The sequence below is a fragment of the Primulina tabacum genome, chromosome 13 (genome assembly GCF_025594145.1).
Source record: "Primulina tabacum isolate GXHZ01 chromosome 13, ASM2559414v2, whole genome shotgun sequence".
In the NCBI taxonomy this organism is placed as follows: Eukaryota; Viridiplantae; Streptophyta; class Magnoliopsida; order Lamiales; family Gesneriaceae; genus Primulina; species Primulina tabacum.
Genome location: NC_134562.1, coordinates 30,373,656 through 30,390,353, shown reverse-complemented (window position 1 = coordinate 30,390,353; position 16,698 = coordinate 30,373,656). Strand labels below are relative to the sequence as shown.

At 46.1% G+C, this 16,698-nt stretch overlaps 1 long non-coding RNA gene across 3 annotated transcripts; it reads left to right on the top strand.

The window, feature by feature from the left end:
- The first annotated feature begins 13,804 nt into the window (after nucleotides 1-13,804).
- Nucleotides 13,805-16,555, top strand: LOC142523009 (uncharacterized). Of its 3 annotated transcripts, none has more exons than XR_012814569.1 (2): nucleotides 13,805-15,050; nucleotides 16,022-16,555. It is a non-coding gene; the product is annotated as an uncharacterized LOC142523009 (long non-coding RNA). The 3 variants fall into 3 exon arrangements; XR_012814568.1 differs by having other exon boundaries at nucleotides 13,805-15,312; nucleotides 16,078-16,555; XR_012814567.1 differs by having other exon boundaries at nucleotides 13,805-15,312.
- Nucleotides 16,556-16,698: the final 143 nt, after the last annotated feature.

The following is a 16,698-nucleotide window of genomic DNA, read 5'->3' as shown; positions in this document are numbered from 1 at the left end:
AGCTTGCCTTTCTTTAAACAAGACCAAAAATTGGTAGCTTTCCAGACATCACGAACTTTGTGGCAAAAGAGGAGACTATGGCTTGTCGTGGCATCCGACGAACCACAGAAAAAACAGCATCCTGATGCATGGATATGTCTCCTGAAAAGGTTCCCTTCAGTAGGTAACAGATCATTGCTCGCACGCAAAAGAAATATCTTGACTTTTTGTGGGATATGAATCTTCCATATCATTTTCCACCAACTCTCTAAGCGATAGGCAGATTGTGATTCAAGAGGATCAAAGCATCCAGTCTCAAGAAGATACCCAGATTTAACTGAATAAAGACCATCTTTGCCCCATTTCCAATATCTAATATCTTTCGAATCCAGATTCCGCAGCGGTGTTTCCAGAATTCTATCTGCCTCAAATGATGGGAAAATAGAGCGTACCAAAATCTCGTTCCACGTTCTATCTGGAGAAATCAACTCATGCACCAACAAGGATTCATTTGATCTCCACAAAGAACCTAACTTGGGTATCCATCTATCAGAGTAGGCTTTAATTTGAAGATCATTCCCAACTCGCCACAATATTCCTTTCTGGATAAGATCTCGACTCCACAGAATGGATCGCCAAATATAAGAAGGTTTAGACCCTAACTGAGCAGTCATAATATCATCAAATTTGAAATAACGAGCTTTAAGAACCTGAGCCATAAGTGATGAAGGATCACTGGTTATCCTCCAAACTTGTTTCGCCAAGAGAGCCCTATTGAAAGCAAGGAGGCTCCTGAATCCCATACCACCATACTGCTTTGGTCTACACATGTTCCTCCACCGAACCCAATGCAAACTCCCACCAGATGATTTAGAGTTCCACCAGAAATTAGAGCAACATTGTTCCAACTCATTACACAATGAAATAGGCAGCTTGAAACAAGACATTGCATACGATGGAATAGCCTGTAATACTGATTTAATGAGAGTTTCTTTACCACCTGCAGAAAAAAATTTCGAAGCCCATCCATTGATTTTTTTTTTTAGCAATTTTTCGCGTAACCCAGCAAATTGAATCTTTTTACTCCTTAATGAAAATGTTGGTAACCCCAAATATAGCTCATGCCCTGTCACCACGCTGATAGAAAATTTTTTTTGGATTGCATCAATAGTACTGGATGAGGCACTTGGGCTGAAAGTGATAGCAGATTTATCGTAATTCACCATTTGTCCAGACGCTTTTTCATAAATCTGCAAACATTTTCTAATATAACAGCACTCTGTCTCCAAAGCACGAAAAAATATAAGACTGTCATCTGCAAAGAATAAATGAGAGATAGAAGGGCATTGAGATGCAATCTTAACTCCCTGAAACCATTTATCATGCTCCGCTTGAGATAAAATAGTCGAAAGCCCTTGAGCACAAATAGCAAACAAATACGGCGATAGAGGATCCCCCTGGCGTAGACCACGCTGAGGGATGATCTGACCATACATAGCATGATTAATTCGGATCGAGTAAGAAACTGATGAGATACATCGGATGATTAGCTCCAAAAAACCCTTCGCAAACCCAAGTTTGATCATCATTGCCTCCAAGAATTTCCATTCCACATGATCATACGCCTTGCTCATATCTAATTTAAGAGCCCCAAACCCTGTTGATACCCCATAGATGGGCCTAGCTCAGATGGAAGACATGGATGGGCCCACTATTCTTGGCTCATCCCTAACCCAAATGGAAGACAAGCCCATCAAGGGCCCAGGTATCCTCCTATAAATACTAGACTTGATTGTTCAGTTAAGCTATTCACTATATTGTTTTCAGCAGCGCCCTTAGCTGCTCCCCCCATATATCCTCAGTCTCTAACTTGAGCGTCGGAGGGGCTACGCCAGGATACCCTCCTGACCCTCTCCTAACGGTCTTATTTGTGATTTCAGGCCCAGGGTAATTTTGAAGCCCGTGTCTGGATTAGTGACGCTTGCGTGGATCGGACCCTAAACTTCCCGTGAGTATCACTTGGCGCCGTCTGTGGGAATCTTTGAGTTGAGACGTAGAGATGGTAGGGAGGAGAGGGAGTGGAAGAGCCACCTCAGCATCATCGCGTCCTCGGAGGGGACCCGAACCATCTCGCGCTGAGGCGGGACAGGAACAACCGCATCTTGAAACGAGACATGAACAACCTCGTCAAGAGGCCAGAACTGAGCAGCCCATCCATGAGACGAGGGTCGAGCAAACCCGTCCCAATGAGAATGTGGGAAACTTGACCCTGGAACAGCTGGGCCAATTTATCACCCGAACAGTGGATGAGGCCATGAAGAGGAATCAAGAGTCTATGTTTGTAGAGGAACAGGCCGCCCATCAGGAGCGAGAGGAAAATGTTGAGGTCCATCATAGCAGGGTTGAAGAGACGCAACCCCTCCAGAGTGGGGAGATTAGTGAGATGGGAGAGATGTGGAAAGAGATAAGGAGGTTGAGGGAGCAGGTGGGAAGCAGGGCGCCGGTACCCAAGAGAGGAAGCCCTTTTTCACTAGCCATCTTGGAGGAAGGGCTTCCTCCGAATTTCCGACAATCAAACGTTGGAGAGTATGACGGACATACAGACCCTGAGGAACACTTGGGGAGATTTGAGAATGCGGCTCTGTTGCACCAATATTCGGACGGAGTCAGGTGCAGGGTGTTTATGGGCACGTTGGTGAGGTCAGCCCAGCAATGGTTTAATACCCTGCAGCCCAACTCCATACAATCGTTCGAGGATTTCTCTGCAGCCTTCTTGCACCGATTTGCCAGCAGCAAGAGGCATCAAAAGAACTATTTGAGTCTGTTTGTGATGAAACAACAAGAGGCTGAAACGTTGCGGAAGTTTGTCCAGCGCTTCAACACTGCAGCGCTAGAAATACCAGCGGCTACCCCTGACATCATGATAAGTGCCTTTACACAAGGACGAAGGGGAGGAGAGTTTTTTAAGTCGTTGGTCAAGAAGCCTCCATCGAGCTATGATGATTTGTTGACTCGAGCTGAGAAATATGTAAACTTGGAGGATGCTCAACGATACAGGAGGATGGAAAACCGGCCCGGAGGAAGTAGGGTGGAGGGAGCCGAGAGAGGTGGAAAGAAGAGGGGTGCAGGGGAAAGAGATGAGGACAGAACTAAAGGTCTCATCACATGTTCCTCTGAATAGGAGTCGGGATAAGGTGATGGAGGTGAGGGAGTCGGGGGAGAGGGGGGAGAAGTCGCAGAGGGTTGAGAGCAGTGCTCGACCTCTGCCACGGGGTAGACAAGAAGGGTCCTCGTCCTGGAATGAGCTGAGATCTTGCCCGTCTTCTAGGCGGGGTCGAGGCCCTCCATGGATACATCCGAGGATCGAAGAGCTGAGGAGAGAGGGTCGAGGTCAGGATGTCCCTCGGGAGCCCGCTGAACCGAGGAGGAGAACGAATGAGGATAATCACTCGACGAGAGGAATGATTCATATGATCTCGGGGGTGCTACTGATGGGGATTCCGGACGAGCGCGGAAGGCGCATGGGAGGAGGTTGGAGAATTTTGAAATATCGAGGAGTGCGAACTTACCCCATGATCCTGTCATCAGTTTTGGGCCAGAGGATCTCCGAGGCATTGTGGCTCCTCATAACGATGCCTTGGTGGTCACGACCACCGTTGCCAATTACGATGTGGCACGAATCTTTATTGATAATGGAAGCTCTGTTAATATCCTGTTCAAGAGTACTCTGGATCAGATGAAGGTGGAAGGATTTGAGTTTGAGCCAATCTCCACTCCTCTATATGGGTTCGCAGGACATGCCATCCCGCCGCTGGGTCAAATTGTCCTTCCTTTATCTTTGGGGCATGAGCCTCGGCGGGTGACCAAGATGACGACATTTACTGTGGTGGACACCCCATCCGCTTACAATAGAATTCTGGGGCGACCAACCCTAAAGGATTTCAGAGCTATAGCGTCCACGTATCATCAGAAGTTGAAGTTTCCTGTGGGGAGGGAGGTTGGAGTCTTATGTGGGGACCAGAAAGTCGCTCGTCGGTGTTATGAGGGGATAGTGAAAGAAGAGGGGAATAGGGCACGTGTGGAGGTCAATATGGTTAGAAGAGGGCGAAGCGGGTTGTCCGTGGTAAGGAGGGAGGTTCATGAGGTGATGGATGAGAAGCCGGAGATCGTGACATTGGGGCCTGACAAGAAAACTCTAAGAACAGCCCCTGACCTTGACCCAGAGGTAAGGGAAAAACTTATTACTTGTTTACAAGCTAATCTCAACAGGTTCGCTTGGTCAGCCCAAGAGCTCACAGGGACGAGTCCAGATGTAGCAGAACATCGGTTAAACATCTTACCGAATTCTCGTCTCGTGAAACAGAAAAAAAGACACTTCGGGCCCGAGAAAGATATAGTTATAAAAAAAGAGGTGGGAGAGTTGCTCAGTGCTGGGCACATTCGAGAGGTACAATTTCCTACTTGGCTCTCGAATGTCATTCTTGTTCCGAAAAGTTCAGGAAAATGGAGGATGTGTGTGGACTTCAGAGATCTCAACAAGGCATGTCCTAAAGATTGTTATCCTTTGCCGCGGATAGATCAGTTGGTGGACTCCACAGCCGGACACCACTATTTGTGCATGCTGGACTCTTATCAGGGGTACCATCAAATCCCCTTGGCCGTGGAGGATCAAGATAAAGTAAGTTTCATCACCTCTGAAGAAACTTTCTGTTACGTGGTCATGCCCTTCGGACTAAAAAATGCCGGAGCCACGTATCAGCGGTTGATGGATAAAGTCTTTTCTAAGCAGGTGGGGAGGAATGTGGAAGTGTATGTGGATGACATCATGGTGAAGTCTAAGGATTCAACCCTGCTCATACCTAACTTAGTGGAGACCTTTTCCACCCTCAGGTCCTATGGGCTGAAGTTGAACCCTCAGAAGTGTATATTTGGGGTGAAGAGTGGGAAGTTTCTGGGTTATATGGTGACGGAGAGGGGAATTGAGGCTAACCCAGAGAAAGTTCAAGCTATCCAAAATATGGTCTCTCCTCAGGGGCCCAAAGATGTTCAGCAGTTGGCAGGGAGGATTGCTGCGCTGGCACGTTTTATCTCGAGATCCGCCCATAGAAGTTTACCTTTTTTCTGGATCCTGCGAAAGGCGAAAAAATTTGAGTGGAGGCCGAATTGCGAGAAGGCTTTCACAGAACTGAAGGAGTACTTTGCCGAGCTTCCTGTTCTAGCCAAACCGGCAGCGGGGGAGCCTTTGTGGGTATATTTATCTGTCACTGAAGGGGCCGTGAGTTCGGTCCTTGTCAAGCTTGATGGATCAGTTCAACAGCCGGTGTACTATGTTTCGCATGCACTCAAGGGGGCAGAGATCCGATACTCGAGGTTGGAAAAATTGGCTTTGGCGTTGGTAATGACAGTCAGACGCTTGAGGCCTTACTTCTTATCTCATCCGATTGTGTTGCTCACTAACAGTCCATTAGGCAGAATTCTCACTCATTCTGATATGTCCGGCCGCCTGGTTAAGTGGACTACGGAGTTGGGAGAATATGACATCCAGTATGAGCCGAGAACAGTTATTAAAGCACAAGCGTTAGCCGATTTTCTGGCTGAGACTGTACATCAGGAGAATGAGGACCCTTGGAAGGTGTATATGGATGGTTCCTCGTTGAAGGACGGAAGTGGGGTGGGAGTAGTACTGATTTCACCAGCTGGAGAAGAAGTGAAGTTGGCTGTAAGATTGGACTTTCGAGCATCCAATAATGAGGCAGAGTATGAGGCTGTTGGCAGGACTTCGAGCAGCCATAAATGTGGGAGCTACCCGGGTACTTATTTTTTCTGACTCATAGTTGGTAGCGCAACAGATGAAGGGGATGTATGATGTGAAAGATGAGAAGCTTATTGAGTATGCTCGAGAAGTGGACAGAATCAGAGAGAAATTCACAGAGATTACATTTGAACAGATTCTCAGGAAAGAAAATGAAAAGGCAGACACTCTAGCCAAAATGGCTGGAACGATGGGAAGTTGGAAGATTAGAGATGTGGTATTTCAGGTTGAGCTCACACCTCACACGAGTTCACCTGCAGTTGAGCATGGAGAAGAGGATTGGAGGACTGACATAATTGATTACCTGAAAGAGGGAAAGCTTCCTGATAACCCTCGTGAAGTTCGTAAGTTGAAGATGAAATGCTCGTGTTATGTAATGATTGGGGAAGTGTTGTTTAGAACATCTTTTGCAGGGCCGCTTCTTCGGTGTTTGAGTTACCAAGAGGCTGATTATGTGCTCCGAGAAGTTCATGAGGGATGTTGTGGAAATCACTTGGGGGCATATGGCTTGGCGAGGAAGGTGCTGCTCGCCGGTTATTTTTGGCCCTCAGTGCTGCATGATGCTCAAGAGTTAGTGATGTCTTGTAATAGTTGTCAACGTCATGCGCGTTTGAATCACCGGCCGGCCGCGATGATGAAAGCTGTCACGGCCGCATGTCCCTTTGACCAGTGGGGAATGGATATTGTGGGACCGTTTCCTATAGCTCCAGCTCAAAAGAAATTCCTACTGGTAGCAGTTGATTATTTTTCAAAGTGGGTGGAAGCAGAGCCTTTGGCCAGAATCACTGAGAACGACGTCCTGAAATTCTTGTGGAAGAGTATAGTATGCAGGTACGGGGTACCTAGGAGGCTGATATCCGATAATGGGAGACAGTTCCAAGGGGCCAAAATCGAAGCTTGGTGTAAAGAGATGAATATCCAACAAGTCTTTACCTCTGTAGCTTACCCGCAGAGTAATGGCCAGGCGGAGGTGACTAATCGGACGCTGGTACAGGGTCTGAAAGTTCGACTGGGCAAAGCCAAAGGCAATTAGGTGGATGAGCTACCAAGTGTCCTATGGGCATACCGAACCACTCCGAGAGAGGGAACCAAAGAAACTCCGTTCAGTTTGGTCTACGGTAATGAAGCAGTGCTCCCGGCTGAGATCGGGTTGGAATCGACAAGGGTGATGTTTTATGACGAGGACAATGGTGCGAGACGCGCTACTGACCTTGATCTTTTGGAAGGAAAGAGGGAGGCTGCCAGCATTCAATTGGAAGCTTATAAGAACCGCATTGCACAGTCTTATAATCGAAGAGTCGTGCAGAGGAACTTTCAGGTGGGTGACTTGGTTCTGAGGAAGGTGCAAGAAGAGCAGAGAGGAAAACTGGACCCAAAGTGGGAGTGTCCCTTCAAAGTGACCGAGAGGCTGAGCTCTGGAGCCTATTACTTAGAGAATGCGCAAGGAAAAGCTTTGAAGAGGCCTTGGAATGCTTATCACCTTAGGAAGTATTATTCTTAAGTCTGTCGTCGATGTATTTTACTTTCTGAACTTTCTTACATAATCCATTGGAATTCAATAAAATCAAATTCTTCTTTTCAAATTTATGAATGTTGTTATATAATGATGATGTTGATTTTCCTACTAAGGCATCGCCTAGTAGAGGAGCAGAGGGTGGAGGTGGTACATTTTTATTTTCCTGCTAAGGTGTCACCTAGCAGAGGAGTTAGATGGTGGAGATGGTGAATTTTGATTTTCCTACTAAGGCATCGCCTAGTAGAAGACCAGAGGATGGAGGTGGTACATTTTTATTTTCCTGCTAAGGTGTCACCTAGCAGAGGAGTTAGAGGGTGGAGATGGTGAATTTTTATTTTCCTACTAAGGCATCGCCTAGTAGAGGAGTAGAGGGCAGGGAAAGATTTTATTTTCCTGCCAAGGTGTCACCTAGCAGAGGAGTTAGAGGGTGGAGATGGTGAATTTTTATTTTCCTACTAAGGCATCGCCTAGTAGAGGAGCAGAGGGCAGGGGAAAATTTTTTTTTCCTACTAAGGCATCGCCTAGGAGAGGAGTTAGAGGGTGGAGATGTTGAATTTCTATTTTCCTGCTAAGGTGTCACCTAGCAAAGGAGTTAGAGGGTGGAGATGGTGAATTTTTATTTTCCTACTAAGGCATCGCCTAGTAGAGGAGCAGAGGGCAGGGGAAAATTTTATTTTCCTGCTAAGGTGTCACCTAGCAGAGGAGTTAGAGGGTGGAGATGTTGAATTTCTATTTTCCTGCTAAGGTGTCACCTAGCAAAGGAGTTAGAGGGTGGAGATGGTGAATTTCTATTTTCCTGCTAAGGCATCGCCTAGTAGAGGAGCAGAGGGTGGAGGTGGTAAATTTCTATTTTCCTGCTAAGGTGTCACCTAGCAGAGGAATTAGAGGGTGGAGATGGTAAATTTCTATTTTCCTACTAAGGTGTCACCTAGCAGAGGAGTTAGAGGGTGGAGATGGTGAATTTCTATTTTCCTACTAAGGCATCGCCTAGTAGAGGAGCAGAGGGTGGAGGTGGTACATTTTTATTTTCCTGCTAAGGTGTCACCTAGCAGAGGAGTTAGAGGGTGGAGATGGTGAATTTTTATTTTCCTACTAAGGCATCGCCTAGTAGAGGAGCAGAGGGCAGGGGAAAATTTTATTTTCCTACTAAGGCATCGCCTAGTAGAGGAGCAGAGGGTGGAGGGGGTATATTTTTATTTTCCTGCCAAGGTATGGCCTAGCAGAGGAGTTAGAGGGTGATGATGTTGATTTTCCTGCTAAGATGTCGCCTAGCATAGGAGTTAGAGGGAGTAGGTGGTGAATTTCTATTTTCCTGCTAAGGTATGACCAAGCAGAGGAGTTAGAGGATGATGGTGTTGATTTTTATTTTCCTACTAAGGCATCGCCTAGTAGAGGAGCAGAGGGCCGGAGAAGATTTTTATTTTCCTACTAAGACATCGCCTAGTAGAGGAGCAGAGGGCAGGGGAAAATTTTATTTTCCTACTAAGGCGTCGCCTAGTAGAAGAGTAGAGGGTGATGATGTTGATTTTCCTGCTAAAGTGTCACCTAGCAGAGGAGTTAGATGGGGGAGGTGGTGAATTTCTATTTTTCTGTTAAGGTATCACCTAGCAGAGGAGTTAGAGGGGGGCAGAGGAGTTAGAGGGGGGAGGTGGTGAATTTCTATTTTCCTGTTAAGGTATCACCTAGCAGAGGAGTTAGAGGGGGGAGGTGGTGAATTTCTATTTTCCTGCCTAGCAGAAGAGTTAGAGAGTGAGGATTTTATTTGCCCTAACAGGTTAATAATATTAGAGACAAACTCGTGAGAAGCAGTAAATTCAAATGCAAAATACTCAAGGTTGCATAAATAAAACGAGTTCGTAAATGTCAAAAGTGCGCAAGAGGAAATAACCAAATGTAAACATCGCAAAAGTCGCATAATCCTATGGAAAGTAAAACAATGCAGAAAATAACATAAATAAAGGAGCTCAATCTAAGAATCAGGGGGGAGACTTGATATGAAGCCCTCAAGGTCCATGAAGTCAGTAGGGGCGCCTGGCGGAGGATAGCCCTGAACCTTGAAGAGGCCAACTGCACCCTCGAAACCCACCCTCAGGTAGTGAAAAGCTTTCGGGCCACAGATCTTGACAAATTCTTCGGATTTGAGAAATTCCTCTTTGAAGGAGGAGGCTTCTGCAACATGTCGTGCCTTGGCGTCTTTAAGCTCAGCCTGTGAATTCTTTAATTCTTTCTTCAGCTTCTGGATCTCTTTAGCTTGATCCTCTATCAGCCGTTGAGACTCCTGTTTCTGTTTTGAGAGCTCGCCGCACTGGATCTGGGACTCCGACAATTGAGCTTGGGACTCCGAAAGCTCCTCGGCATGCGACACTTTCATCTCATCAATAGTAGCCTGGAGCTGTTCGCGGAGAGCCTGAACCTCGCGTAATTCTTGACAAGAGTCGAATCGAGTGGCGTGAGCGCGCTCAGCCAACTCCCCGACGTACATCATGCCCTGCATAAGTAGACAAGGGTGAAAAGACGACAAGAAGATCAAATGTATATTAAACATCAATCTAAAGGTTATAAGGAGAAGTATACCTCGGTGACACTGCTGCATGTCCGGCGGAGGAGGTCTGACCACCCTAGTGAACTCATGAACGATGCATCGGCATCGGAAGGAAGCTGATACATTATCTTTTGAGCCAGATGAGTAGGACCCCGCCCCACGATGGCCGAATCCGAAGTGTATAGAGGATGCACCGACGATTCAAGGGGAGGCCCCTCATCGGGCTCGGACCCCCTGGAGAAGAGACCGATGCGATAGAAATCTCAGAAATCTTGCGCTTGCCATGCTGAGGGGCTGACGGGATAAGATCAGTGGATGCCTTTTGCTTACCAGACGGAGGAGGGGACTTGGCGCGAGGAGGTGGCGAGGAGGCTCGCTTTGAGGCGGAGGAGGAGGAGCCTGCCTTTTTCTTCTTCGCAGCAATAAGAGAGCTAGGGGAGCTAGCAGGCTTCTTCGCGGTAGTAGAACAGGAACCTGTTTTCTTTTTCTCAGCAGCGGAACAATCTCCCTTTGGGCCCATCGTGACTGCCGGGGTAACAGACTTCTGGGGTGCTGATGAGGAACCCCCAGCCTTCATCTTGGAAAGTTCACGGAGAAATAGGGCATTCATGACTCTAGTACCTGCAAGCAAAGACAAGGAATCAAATAAGAATGTTATCAAGTAACGTAATAAACAAAAGAAAAACAAGAAGTATGGAAAGGTGAGAATATCTACCAGCATTCTCCTTCAGCTTAATTTTAGCGGGACTTAACCCGGCATGACATAGGAGATCCTCAGATAGAAGTTTGAGAATGTTAAAGCATCGATCTCCTAGTACACTCATTATCTGCAGGTACTCCTCATCTTTCTTATAACTCTTGGAAAGTTTGGGTTTAGTGAAGACAGGGTACCAATCGGTAAAGCAAGTCAATTCTTCGGGTGGCAGTACAAAGAAGAAGTATTTTTTCCAGTCCTTCACATGACTGGGGGCCCCATCGAACAGTTTGTGGCTAGACCGGGAGGTTACATAGAAAGGTCCATCTTTTTACCTGGACAAAACTAAGAAGTAGGAAAAAGTGGTGCAATTCAAAGGGAGGTCTAGGGCCCTGAATAACACAGCGAAACAGCTTATCAAACGGAAGGCATTAGGCGTGAGTAAACCTAAGTGCATCTGATAGTACTAGCTTAATTCTTGAAAGAAATCACATAGGGGGAAACGAAGACCGGCATCAAAATGATGCTGAAAAAAGGTATAATAGCCTTTAGGGGCTAGATAAGGTCGGTCCTTTGGGCCAGGAATGATGATCTGATGGGAGGAAGGAATGTGCCACAGAGTCCTAATTTTCGACTCACTACCAGGAGGAATGTGGGATGACAAGTGACCATACCATAAGTTATCTGCCTCAGATATGTTCATTTGTTGGGTCACGTGACGAACTTCCTTACCCGGACGACTATGAGCGGTGACTTCCTCCTCAGGAGGATCAAGGGTAAAATCAGGATCAGCTAGGGAAGTCCTACCCTGGCTAGACTCGCTGGACCTGCTAGACTTGCTGGACTCGCTAAAACTCTCAGAACCACTCGAAGCAACTAGACTCGGAATCGGAATCGGAATCGGAAAAAGACATAAATGCTAAGGATAATCAAACAGGAAGAGGAGGGAACTGACCCGGATGAGGCAGGGGAAAATACTCAAAGCAATAGAATCGCAAGGATGGCCGAGCGAGGTGCGTTACGGCACGTGAGGGCTGGCGCGCAAGGGCGACAGGCGAGCTGGTGCTCGGGTGATGGGCGAACGTATGACGCTCGGGCGCGCGGCAGGGCAGACGCTCGGCTGGAGAGGGCGAGAGCGACAGGCGAGGGGCGAGCTGGTGCTCGAGTGCTGGGCGAGCGTGTGGCGCTCGGCGCTCGGGCGAGCGTGGCACGGCATGGGCGAGCACGCGGCGGAGGGCGAGGGTGAGCGTGGCGCTGGGCGAGCGTGTGCGCTGGCGAGCATGCGCGCTGGGCGCTCGGCGAAGGCGATGCGCGGCGGGGGCGCGCTGGTGAGGCATGCTGAGGGCTCGGGCGAGCAGGCGTTGGGCGAGCTGGGGGCGCTGGGCGAGCGTGGGCGATCGGGCTGTGCGGGGGCGCTCGGGCGAGCGTGGGCGATCGGGCGAACGTGGGTGCTCGGACGCTCGGGCGAACGTGGCGGTGTACGGGCGAGCGTGGGTGCTCGGGTGCTCTGAAGCGGGGACGGGCGTGGCGATGCGCGGGCGAGCGTGGGTGCTTGGACGCTCGGGCGAGCGTGGCGGTGCGCGGGCTAGCACAGGGATGCTCAGGTGCTCGGACGCTGGGGCGTGGCGTGGCGTGGCGCGCTTGGGCGAGCAGACCCGCAGGGGCAGGGCGAGCTCGCGTTGGGGCTAGCGCGCAGATGGTGAGGGCTGGCTTGGCGAGGCGCGCAGGCGAGGCAATGGCTTGCGGCTCGGCGAGGGCAGCGTGGCGAGCCGGCGTGTGTGCTAGGGCGCGAGCCGGTGTGGGTGCGAGGGCAGAGAAAATTTTGCAGGGAGAAGTGAGGATTGGAGTGCGGAAGGAGCCTATATTTATAGGGGGAACACAAATCTTACCAAGATTGTGATTTGATTTGATATCTTTTCCTTTCAGAGTAGGATTGCGATTTGATTTGTTTCCAAATTTTGGGAGACTGGAGAATGGTAGGAAAAATGCACGGCATCACCCTTGCGAGTGCTTATTTTCGCAGTGGCAAGCATCGTTCATTAACGACAAACGAAATAAATTTTTCTGTTACGGTACGTCCTCGTCGCCGATAAACCAAGGACAACACAACTAATCGAACTTTGAACCTACGATTCAGTTCGACTCGGGAGGGGGAGACTGGTGATACCCCATAGATGGGCCTAGCCCAGATGGAAGACATGGATGGGCCCACTACTCTTGGCTCATCCCTAGCCCAAATGGAAGACAAGCCCATCAAGGGCCCAGGTATCCTCCTATAAATACCAGGTTTGATTGTTCAGTTAAGCTATTCACTATATTGTTTTCAGCAGCGCCCTTAGCTGCTCCCCCCATATATCCTCAGTCTCTGACTTGAGCGTCGGATGGGCTACGCCAGGATACCCTCTTGACCCCCTCCTAACGGTCTTATTTGTGATTTTAGGCCCAGGGTAATTTTGAAGCCCGTGTCTGGATTAGTGACGCTTGCGTGAATCGAACCCTAAACTTCCCGTGAGTATCACCTGTCTTATTTTTCTTGTTGTTACGAATCCAATGCATACACATATCCAATAATAACATTATCTGTGATCAGCCTCCCTGGAACAAACGCACTTTGATGATGGTCAATGACTGTGGCAAGAATTGGTCTCAGTCGGTTCGTGATAGCTCGAGCTACAATTTTATAGCATGTATTGCATAAGCTTATAGGTCGAAAATCTTTCGGAGAAACTGGATTGGACACTTTAGGAATCAGTGTTATAGTCGTCTCATTCCACCCAATTAAGTCGCTTTTTCTGTTCAGAATATTGAGACAAGCAGCCACAACTTCCTTCCCCACAATTTTCCAGTTTTTCTGAAAAAATAGAGCTGTAAACCCGTCTGGACCGAGGGCTTTAGAAGGTTGCATATCGAACAGTGCCTTGTAAATATCAGTTTCTGTGTAATTAATAATGATAGACAATAATAAGTTCTAGTTGGAGAATCGCGAACCCACCCTGTTCATCTGAGCCTCGTTAATATTTTTGAAATGAAGATGTGGTGGAGATAAAGATTTGATCATCGCAGTTTCAGTTCAGATATTTTCCGAACTCGAAAAAACGAAGATCGAGACAAATACGAAGATGATGAAATTTGAAGATTGGAATTGAGATGACAAACTCATCCTCGTTCCTCTCATTGCCATCCCTGCTGAGATGTCATATGAGGAGTCAAATGTCAATTACACAAGTGTGTGGCTAATCTCTGATTTCATTTGCTTAATGGGGCAAATGTTGTATAAGTTTGAGTTTTGGGGGGTAAATTGTTATTATCTGCTCGCTCACATTCCATTTACGATTTGAGGGTTCCTTTTCCTTTTTTTCGGCCGTTCTATTGATTTCATAAACCCTAGATTGGTTTCGAATCGTTTATATTCACTGTTAATTTTCCCAAAATAGCTTGTTTATTGCTTTGGATTAATGAAAAGATTATTTATTTCTATGCATTTCTTGCGAGCTTGATTGATTTGTTGATTTCATTTGCGCTTAATCCGTATCTTCTCTTGAGGTTTCTGTCCAGATCCGAATCTTTCTAAGACTGTATTGTAGGGTTTAGGTTACAGTGTAATATATAGCTTGAAAATATGGGTCGAGATTGATAAATTCCTTTTTTTTCTGCTGGAGTCATTTACGAAGTATTTTTCGAGTTTCTTAGTTCTTTGTCATATGTCGTTGATGTGTGGAATTGCAAGTATAGAGAAGATGATTCATGTGTTTTTATGCAGAAAGTAGCTTCTTGTGAAGCCATGTATGTTTAGTTGTTGATACTTTCTTATGCTTGTCGGAGCAGTGACGGCTTCTCCTTCTTCAATCACGTCAATCATCTCTCTCATGTCGTCAAAGAGATGCTGATAGATTACGCCATTGAAAGAAATGATGGAAGTGATTGAAGGAGGAGAGACCGTGGATGAATGAGTTTTTCATTCTTCACTCTGCAGGATGTGATGTATTAGACACTCAAGTTGCTGCAGAAAAAATGGGATAGTTTATGCTTCATTCTCCAGCTTCATAGGTTGCAGTGTAATATAGCTTGAAAATATGGTTTGAGATTGAAATATTCCTAATTTATTTTTTTCTATCGGTCATTAATAAGCATTTTTCGAATTTATCAGTTCTTTTTCATATATTGATGTGTTGAATTGCAAGTATAGAAAAAATGATCCACGACAACACGAACTAATTAATCCATATGTTTTATGCAGAAAGTAGCATCTTGTGAAGCCAAGTATGTCTAGAGGTTCTTTCTATGGTTGCTGATATTTTCTTATGCTCGTGGAGGAGTAATGGCTTCTCCTCCTTCAATCACTTCAACCATCTCTCTCATGAATGAGTTTTCATTCTTCACTCTGCAAGTTGTGATGTATTAGACATTCAAGTTACTGCAGAAAAAATGGGATAGTTTATGCTCTGTTCTCCAGCTTCGGCCAGCGAATGAGGCCTACAGCTCAGGGTTGGGGCTCAATACTTCCCAGGTTCGAAATTTTATGCTCCGGATATCGAGTTGAAAACTTTTCGGATTTTCGATGTTTGCATGTGGAGATGACTAATTTTTCAGTGGAATTATGCAACCCATTCACTTATTGTGAAGACCATCCAGTTCTTCGAGGGCTGCAAATTTATTGTGGCACTTCATCACTCTCAAATATGCATCTATGATGATGAAATCCAAAATGATGAAAGTAGTTCCTTATCATCTCCAAGATCCTTTCATTTTCGTCTCCAAAAATCTTGCAGGTTTGTTCCCTATTTGCGACACCACCGAATAAACCCAAGATGCTTGAACTTGAAACAAGCCAACTCATCAAGCCGTAAACCACAATCTCTACACAAATGTGGTGATAACCAAGCATAGAAATCGAACAAGGTTCCCCCAACAATGTTTTGTCCAACATGCAGAGTAACAAATGTCTTATCAGATCCCAAATAGCTTGGTGTCTCGTTATTTCTTTGAAGCAGAATCTATCCAAAAAAACACTTAAATTGCACATTATAATAATTCATCCATATGTTATTTACGTTACCCTGACATCCAATGCCACAAACGAGCTATAATAAAATCTGGATCCAAGTGAGATGAGAGGATTACATTGCCAAAAACTGTAATACCTTGTAACAGATAAAGACCATTATGCAATTTTTCCTAGAGCACCATAGAAGCTCCCTTTTTAACTCTCAAAACTCCACCAGCTGCGGAATACTTAAATATAATCTACAATCCCGACACTTCCATCAAACATCTGAAGTCTAGTTATTCCAACACCGTTACTTCCACAAGACATTATTTCCCATAAAAACAACTCTTCCATTAATACACTGATAATCAGCATGACAATCTCTATTGAGCACGTGTATTTATGACATTTAGTATAAAACGTCCAAATTTTGCCTATGCAAATACCAGACATAAGTGAAACATCACTCTCATCATTAAAATATCTTACAGTTTAGCATTACCATCAATTGTGTGAGGGTCAAAGAACATAAATGCCATCCAAGCAGAGTGGCCGAGTTGGGGAGCAGTTGGATCCTTCAATCGACCAGTATTCGGCCCAGGTTTCTATGTGGAACAGCTGGCAGAGAGCAGTCAGCTCCTCAGCAATGAGCAATCGTGAGAGAGCCCTTGGGAGCTCATCCCTTCTCTAAATGGCAAGGGTAAGCCAAGACATCGGGGGAACGACGTTCGGATCGGGTGAAGTGGAAGAAACAAGTGTATATATAGTAGATGTCAAGTGGCTAAGACAAGTGACTGTCCAGCAAAGATGAGATGAGAAGTGTCCGAGAAGATGGCACCTCGACCAAGTACATGCATGAAATATTTATATGCCACTGTCACATCATCGTACGAGAATTTTCTATTGTACCAGGAAATCACATCGGTTAGGATTTTGTTTTTTGTGCAGATTTTGCTATGACAAATCCCTTGAAGTATGAAAAGTAAATATGTACAATAGGGGATAACCCCTTGAAATCAACGTTAGGTTTCTCAAGTGTAAAATTTAGGTTTTTAGTAGGGGGTTTAAACAGTATCCTATCTTATACCATAAAAATGCTTGGCTATTCGTTTGAGCAAGTTTTTTTTTATATATATATATATAAATATTTATTTATTTTAACGGATTA